The sequence below is a fragment of the Lithobates pipiens genome, unplaced genomic scaffold (assembly GCF_037356315.1).
Source record: "Lithobates pipiens isolate NorthernLeopardFrog02 unplaced genomic scaffold, aLitPip1_a1.2 Scaffold_16, whole genome shotgun sequence".
Classification (NCBI taxonomy): domain Eukaryota; kingdom Metazoa; phylum Chordata; class Amphibia; order Anura; family Ranidae; genus Lithobates; species Lithobates pipiens.
The window spans coordinates 608,900,539-608,908,204 of NW_027507748.1; the positions used below are offsets into that span (position 1 = coordinate 608,900,539).

The following is a 7,666-nucleotide window of genomic DNA, read 5'->3' on the forward strand; positions in this document are numbered from 1 at the left end:
AGGGCGCCGCTCGGGACTGCGTGACCCGAGCTTCGCCAGGCGAGACTGCGTGACCCGAGCTTCGCCAGGCGAGACTGCGTGACCCGAGCTTCGCCAGGCGAGACTGCGTGACCCGAGCTTCGCCAGGCGAGACTGCGTGACCTGAGCAGTGCTGAGAACCCAGCCATTCAAATGAAAGCTGTTACAGTGGGCAATCCCTGCTCTCTGATGATCGGCCAGTTCGAGTTTCCCTCTGCACAGGAGGAGAGGCTGTGCTGGCGGGCACTGATAAAGTCGTTAATATTTATTTTTGTAACTTAATTCTGCCTAAAACATTTAAGTGTCATTTCATGAGATAATTTACGAGGGCGTGTTTAGTTGGGGTAGGGTGGGGCACCTGGTGGCAAGTAACCCTTAAGGCCTGGCTAGTAGCTCAGGACTCTAAGTTTCAAGCCCTGCTATAAAACACATCAGTTTATACCCCTCTAATCTTCTAATTCTTACTTTTATAGGATTGGGTTTAATAGAAATATGTGATTTTTCTAGTGTAAATCAACATCACTAGTACACAAGGTCTATGGTCGTGCCAAATAACGGCAAAATGATGCGCCCATTTCTAATCACGTGTGATCTCTGGTGGTGATATGTAATGCCTCCTTCACAGTGTATACGGGATCTCTAAGGATTGTCAGATTTGGGATCTCTGGTCCCAAATAGTAAAATACCTCTCCCACAAAGTTTACATGGGGATCTGTTGGAAGGATTGTCAGTTTCAGGATCTTTACACTATATTATCAAAAGTATTGGGACACCTGCCTTTACATGAACTTTAATGGCATCCCAGTCTTAGTCCGCAGGGTTCAATATTGAGTTGGCACACCCTTTACAGCTATAACAGCTTCAACTCTTCTGGGAAGGCTGTCCACAAGGATTAGGAGTGTGTCAATGGGAAATGTTTGACCATTCCTCCAGAAGCGCATTTGCGAGGTCAGGCACTGATGTTGGATGAGAAGGCCTGGCTCGCAGTCTCCGCTCTAATTCATCCCAAAGGTGTTCTATCAGGTTGAGGTCAGGACTCTTGTGCAGGCCAGTCAAGTTCCTTCACCCCAAACTTGCTCATCCATGTCTTTATGGACCTTGCTTTGTGCACTGCTGCGAAGTCATGTTGGAACAAGAAGGGACCATCCCCAAACTGTTCCCACAAACTTGGGAGCATGAAATTGTCCAAAATGTCTTGGTATGCCGACACTTTAAGGATTTCCCTTCACTAGAACTAAGGGGCCAAGCTCAACCCCTGAAAAACAACCCTACACTACAAACCCCTCTCCACCAAATGATTTGGACCAGTGCACAAAGCAAGGTCCATAAAGACATGGATGAGCGAGTTTTGGATGGAGGAACTTGACTGGCCTGCACAGAGTCCTGACCTCAACCCGATATAACATCTTTGAGATGAATTAGGCGGGGAGGTGAGGAACCAGGCCTTCTCATCCAACATCAGTGCCTGACCTCACAAATGCTCTTCTGGAAGAATGGTCAAACATTCCCATAGATACACTCCTAAACCTTGTGGACACCTTCCCAGAAGAGTTGAAGCTGTTATAGCTAAAAAGGGTGAGCCGACTCAATATTGAACCCTACGGACTAAGACTGGGGTGCCATTAAAGTTCATGTGCGTGTAAAGGCATCCCAATACTTTTGACAATATAGTGTATACAGGGATCTGCTGGAAGGATTGTCCCATTACATGGGATCTCTGATCCCATGTAATGTATTACCTCCTCCATAGAGTGTATGGGGATCTGTTGGAAGGATTGTCAGATTCGGGATCTCTGATCCCATGTAATGTATTACTTCCTCCATAGAGTGTATGGGGATCTGTTGGAAGGATTGTCAGATTCGGGATCTCTGATCCCATGTAATGTATTACCTCCTCCATAGGAGTATATGGGGATCTGTTGGAAGGATTGTCAGATTCGGGATCTCTGATCCCATGTAATGTATTACTTCCTCCATAGAGTATATGGGGATCTGTTGGAAGGATTGTCAGATTCGGGATCTCTGATCCCATGTAATATATTACTTCCTCCATAGAGTATACGGGGATCTGTTGGAAGGATTGTCAGATTCGGGATCTTTGGCGGGCGATATGTAAAGCCTGTTCCCCGGAGTATACTGGAGGAGCGCAGTCTCTGGTGCTCTTTGTCTGCGGTTTCCAGGCTAATCTGTGAATTTGTAGACGGGACAAACAGGAAGTGAAGCCCCCATAGCAACCACATGAGCTGTGAAGGAGTACCATGCAGCAGCAGGGGGGTGATGGCAGCACACTTGAATGGTTTTAGTTAACAAGCTTTCCCAGGCTGAACGAGTCTTCAATGAACGAGTCTTCAATCCCCCCCCGTGTCTCCATGAATCCTAAACAGATTAATCAAGCGTCCATCACCAATGCAACCGATACGGCGCACTTCACCCCATACATTATACAATCATTGCACGCAACGGTCACATATACTGCAACAAGTCACGATCAATACAATTGTATGGCTTTATCTGATTGGTGCACAATCTCCCTGATAACATACATGGGCCAGTGTGGGGATAGTATGGACAGCACCGAACAGGTCTCTGCCATCCCCGTCCAGAACCGGATCATTAGTAGATTGGGCCGAAGACAAGTTTTAGGAAAATCATATTTAGAGATGAATTGCCAGGACAGATGCAGGCAACAAATGACATTCTCTGCTGCCTATAGCTCATATCTTTACCAACAAGACAATCTCTGATCGATAAAGTCTAATAGTGGCCACACACGCTTGGATTTTTTTTTATATATATATATATAACCAATGTTCAAGTCCACCAAAAAAATAAATAAAAAATCAAATCTACAAACAAACAAATAGCCAGAACTTCCCCTCCAATTGTTACACTCCGTTTCGATCACGCAGAGTTTTTTTGCCAATCGGTAGAGATACTTTCTTCATGAATACACTGGTATGTAAATCGATCGAATTATGAGATTACATGGAGGAAACCGGGAGATGAGAAATCATTTATGATTGTAGGTTAGGATCATGTCTTCATTATTGATATCCCCTTCCCTGTGTGTGGCATGGTGATCAAATCGGTTGTCAGCCATAGATTTATTGTCCCTATCAAAGGAGATCGATTGGAAAATAAAAGTGTGTGTGTGTGGTTACCACAAAGGAAAAGTCCATTTATATTTTTACCAACATATTGGAGGCTCTCTGATCATTAAATATGTATCTAAACCCAAACATGTAATATAATGCGCCTGACCAGTCCATGGTGGCTGCATCGTTTTCTTTTCACCGGGTGATCCTGCCAATAACACACTTCCTGTACTGTGTGACAACACTCACTCACTGTATGTATGGAGGGCCAGTGTTGTCACCCTAGGACGAGCCCCTGATTTAGGCTACAGGTTATAGGAGAAGGAAGTGATTGGACCACAGGTGACCCCCTCCCTCTTTATCAGCAATCAGATGGCAGTCCTTATATATCCCTAGGGACAGATCTGCCTGTCTATGTCACCCTCCCGTATGAGATATACACGATTTAGGATCCCATGTGCTCTGTGTATAGAAGAGACAGACAGGGGGTGGGTGTCCCTGTCCTGTGATCAGTCCATACAGGGGGTGGGTGTCCCTGTCCTGTGACCAGTCCATACAGGGGGTGGGTGTCCCTGTCCTGTGACCAGTCCAAACGGGGGGGGTCCCTGTCCTGTGACCAGTCCAAACGGGGGGGGGGGGGGTCCCTGTCCTGTGACCAGTCCAAACGGGGGGGGGGGGGGGTCCCTGTCCTGTGACCAGTCCAAACGGGGGGGGTCCCTGTCCTGTGACCAGTCCAAAAGGGGGGGGGGACGGTCCCTGTCCTGTGACCAGTCCAAACGGGGGGGGGGGTCCCTGTCCTGTGACCAGTCCAAACGGGGGGGGGGGGGTCCCTGTCCTGTGACCAGTCCAAACGGGGGGGGGTCCCTGTCCTGTGACCAGTCCAAACAGGGGGGGGGGTCCCTGTCCTGTGACCAGTCCAAACAGGGGGGGGGAGGGGGTCCCTGTCCTGTGACCAGTCCAAACAGGGGGGTGGGTGTCCCTGTCCTGTGATCAGTCCATACAGGGGGTGGGTGTCCCTGTCCTGTGACCAGTCCAAACGGGGGGGGGGGGTTCCCTGTCCTGTGACCAGTCCAAACGGGGGGGGGGGGGGGGTCCCTGTCCTGTGACCAGTCCAAACGGGGGGGGGGGGGGTCCCTGTCCTGTGACCAGTCCAAACGGGGGGGGGTCCCTGTCCTGTGACCAGTCCAAACGGGGGGGGGGGGGGGGGTCCCTGTCCTGTGACCAGTCCAAACGGGGGGGGGGGTCCCTGTCCTGTGACCAGTCCATACAGGGGGGGGGGTCCCTGTCCTGTGATCAGTCCATACAGGGGGGGGGGGTCCCTGTCCTGTGATCAGTCCATACAGGGGGGGGGTCCCTGTCCTGTGATCAGTCCATACAGGGGGGGGGTCCCTGTCCTGTGATCAGTCCATACAGGGGGGGGGGTTCCCTGTCCTGTGATCAGTCCATACAGGGGGGGGGGGTCCCTGTCCTGTGATCAGTCCATACAGGGGGGGGGGGGTCCCTGTCCTGTGATCAGTCCATACAGGGGGGGGGGGGGTCCCTGTCCTGTGATCAGTCCATACAGGGGGGGGGGTCCCTGTCCTGTGATCAGTCCATACAGGGGGGGGGTCCCTGTCCTGTGATCAGTCCATACAGGGGGGGGTCCCTGTCCTGTGATCAGTCCATACAGGGGGGGGGGGGTCCCTGTCCTGTGATCAGTCCATACAGGGGGGGGGGGTCCCTGTCCTGTGATCAGTCCATACAGGGGGGGGGGTCCCTGTCCTGTGATCAGTCCATACAGGGGGGGGGGGGGGGTCCCTGTCCTGTGATCAGTCCATACAGGGGGGGTCCCTGTCCTGTGATCAGTCCATACGGGGGGGGGGGGTCCCTGTCCTGTGATCAGTCCATACAGGGGGGGGGGTCCCTGTCCTGTGATCAGTCCATACAGGGGGGGGGGGGTCCCTGTCCTGTGATCAGTCCATACAGGGGGGGGGGGGGTCCCTGTCCTGTGATCAGTCCATACAGGGGGGGGGGGGTCCCTGTCCTGTGATAGTCCATACAGAGGGGGGGGTCCCTGTCCTGTGATCAGTCCATACAGAGGGGGGGGGGTCCCTGTCCTGTGATCAGTCCATACAGGGGGGGGGGGGGGTCCCTGTCCTGTGATCAGTCCATACAGGGGGGGGGGGTCCCCTGTCCTGTGATCAGTCCATACAGGGGGGGGGGGTCCCTGTCCTGTGATCAGTCCATACAGGGGGGGGGGTCCTGTCCTGTGATCAGTCCATATAGGGGGGTCCCTGTCCTGTGATCAGTCCATACAGAGGGGGTCCCTGTCCTGTGATCAGTCCATACAGGGGGGGGGGGGGTCCCTGTCCTGTGATCAGTCCATACAGGGGGGGGGTGGGTCCCTGTCCTGTGATCAGTCATACAGGGGGGGGGGGTCCCTGTCCTGTGATCAGTCCATACAGAGGGGGTCCCTGTCCTTTGACCAGTCCATACAGGGGGGGGGGGGGGGGGCCCTGTCTGTGATCAGTCCTATCCTATAGGAGAGTCTTCCTCCAGTAACAGGTGTATGACCCGCCCGGTCTGCCTATCCGGGGATGAATAGTAGGGAATGGATCCCCCGCACTACGATGATCGGTGAGCCCGGTATACACCCCGCACAGTGCGATCGGCTGATATACAGACTGGCGATCTGTCTGTCTGGGTTCCTACCTTTTCCGGCGATGCAGATCGGATGTGTGGAGGCGGCGGTCCGGCTACAGGTCCCCCGGGCGGACGGAGACATGAGAGCCGAGCGCAACCCTCCGCCCGGATCACTGCTATACGGAGCACAGCTCAGCATCTGAGAGCCGGGGGCGGGGCCTGGGCACAGGGGCGGGGCACTGTGATCGGAATGGCAGCAGGTACCTCAAAGAGACCTCACAACAATGTACCTCACATAGACACCCCACAACAATGTACCCCAGAGACACCCCACAACAATGTACCCCACAGAGACACCCCACAACAATGTACCCCACAGAGACACCCCACAACAATGTACCCCACAGACACCCCACAACAATGTACACCACAGACACCCCACAACAATGTACCCCACAGAGACAACCAACAACAATGTACCCCACAAACACCCCACAACAATGTACCCCACAGACACCCCCACAACAATGTACCCTACAGAGACACCCAACAACAATGTACCCCACAGACACCCCACAACCATGTACCCCACAGAGACAACCAACAACAATGTACCCCACAAACACCCCACAACAATGTACCCACAGACACCCCACAACAATGTACCCTACAGAGACACCCCACAACAATGTACCCCACAGACACCCCACAACAATGTACCCCACAGACACCCCACAACAATGTACCCTACAACAATGTACCCCACAGAGACCCCACAACAATGTACCCCACAGAGACCCCACAACAATGTACCCCACAGAGACCCCACAACAATGTACCCCACAGAGACCCCACAACAATGTACCCCACAACAACTCACCCACTGATCACACAGCATGTACCCCAGACATCCCACAGTGCTGCCCCCCAGTGCTAATGCTACCCCGGATCACACAGTGGGCACCCAGACACACCACAGTGCTACTGATACCCCCTGATCACACAGCAGGTACCCCAGACACCCCACAGTACTGCCCCCCCATAGACACAGTGCACTCCCTAATCGCACAGCATGTACTCCTGACTCCTTATAGTGCACCCCCTGATCAGACAGCATGTACCCCATAGACACAGTGCACCCCCTGATCACACAGCATGTACCCCAGACTCCTTACAGTGCACCCCCTGATCACACAGCATGTACCCCAGACAGTCCACAGTACTGGTCCCCCACCCCACCGATCGCACAGAATGTAATCCAGGCACCCCATAGTGCACCCCCTGATCACACACAGTACAGCCCCCTCCCCCCTTTACATACATGTACCCCAGACACTGTAGGAAATTAAAAGAAACTATAATGTAGCACTAAAAATAGAAAAAAATAAAAAATAATACAAAGAAAAATTAAATGGTGAAGTGACTAACACCAAAAAAAAAAAAATACCCATAAAGTCCCAAGAATGAAATAAATGAGTCCTTGGAATCCATGTGAGGCTCGGATGTAGTGGTTCACACAGTGCTTAAACCAAAGGATAATCCAGAAGACATTCGAGGCAATAACATCAAATCGAAGTGTGAAAAAGGTGGGTAGTGGGTACTCTTACTAGAGCCACCGGACCTGTATATGGACACCAGGTCAAACAAGCAAACGCGAATAAATCCTCGACTCTACCGGAACTGTACGACAGATCACAGACGGTCTATCAGCCAATGGGGGGGCTGTGAGTCTTTCAATCAGTAGAGGAGCAATCGACACCGTCTCAAGGGTTCCAATAAAAGGAAAAATGGTCTCCAACCGGTAACTCAACAGTGGAGAAAAAACTCACGGAGGGAATCATATGTAAAACAAAAAGAACAACGGCTTCCCATAGTTTAGATCAAAAGGCAGAATTTGCTCTTTATTGGCATAAAACCAACATATGCAATAA

The 7,666-nt window shown here is 52.1% G+C and overlaps 1 protein-coding gene across 2 annotated transcripts in view; it reads right to left on the minus strand.

Moving 5' to 3' along the window:
- SPATA13 (spermatogenesis associated 13) overlaps window positions 1-5,944 on the minus strand; it is a 116,391-nt gene extending 110,447 nt beyond the window's left edge. For both annotated transcript variants that reach the window (XM_077484035.1, XM_077484034.1), the window contains exon 1: window positions 5,805-5,944. The gene's annotated coding sequence lies outside the window, so the exon portion shown is untranslated. The remainder of the gene's footprint in view (window positions 1-5,804) is intronic.
- Between the last annotated feature and the right edge of the window lie 1,722 nt (window positions 5,945-7,666).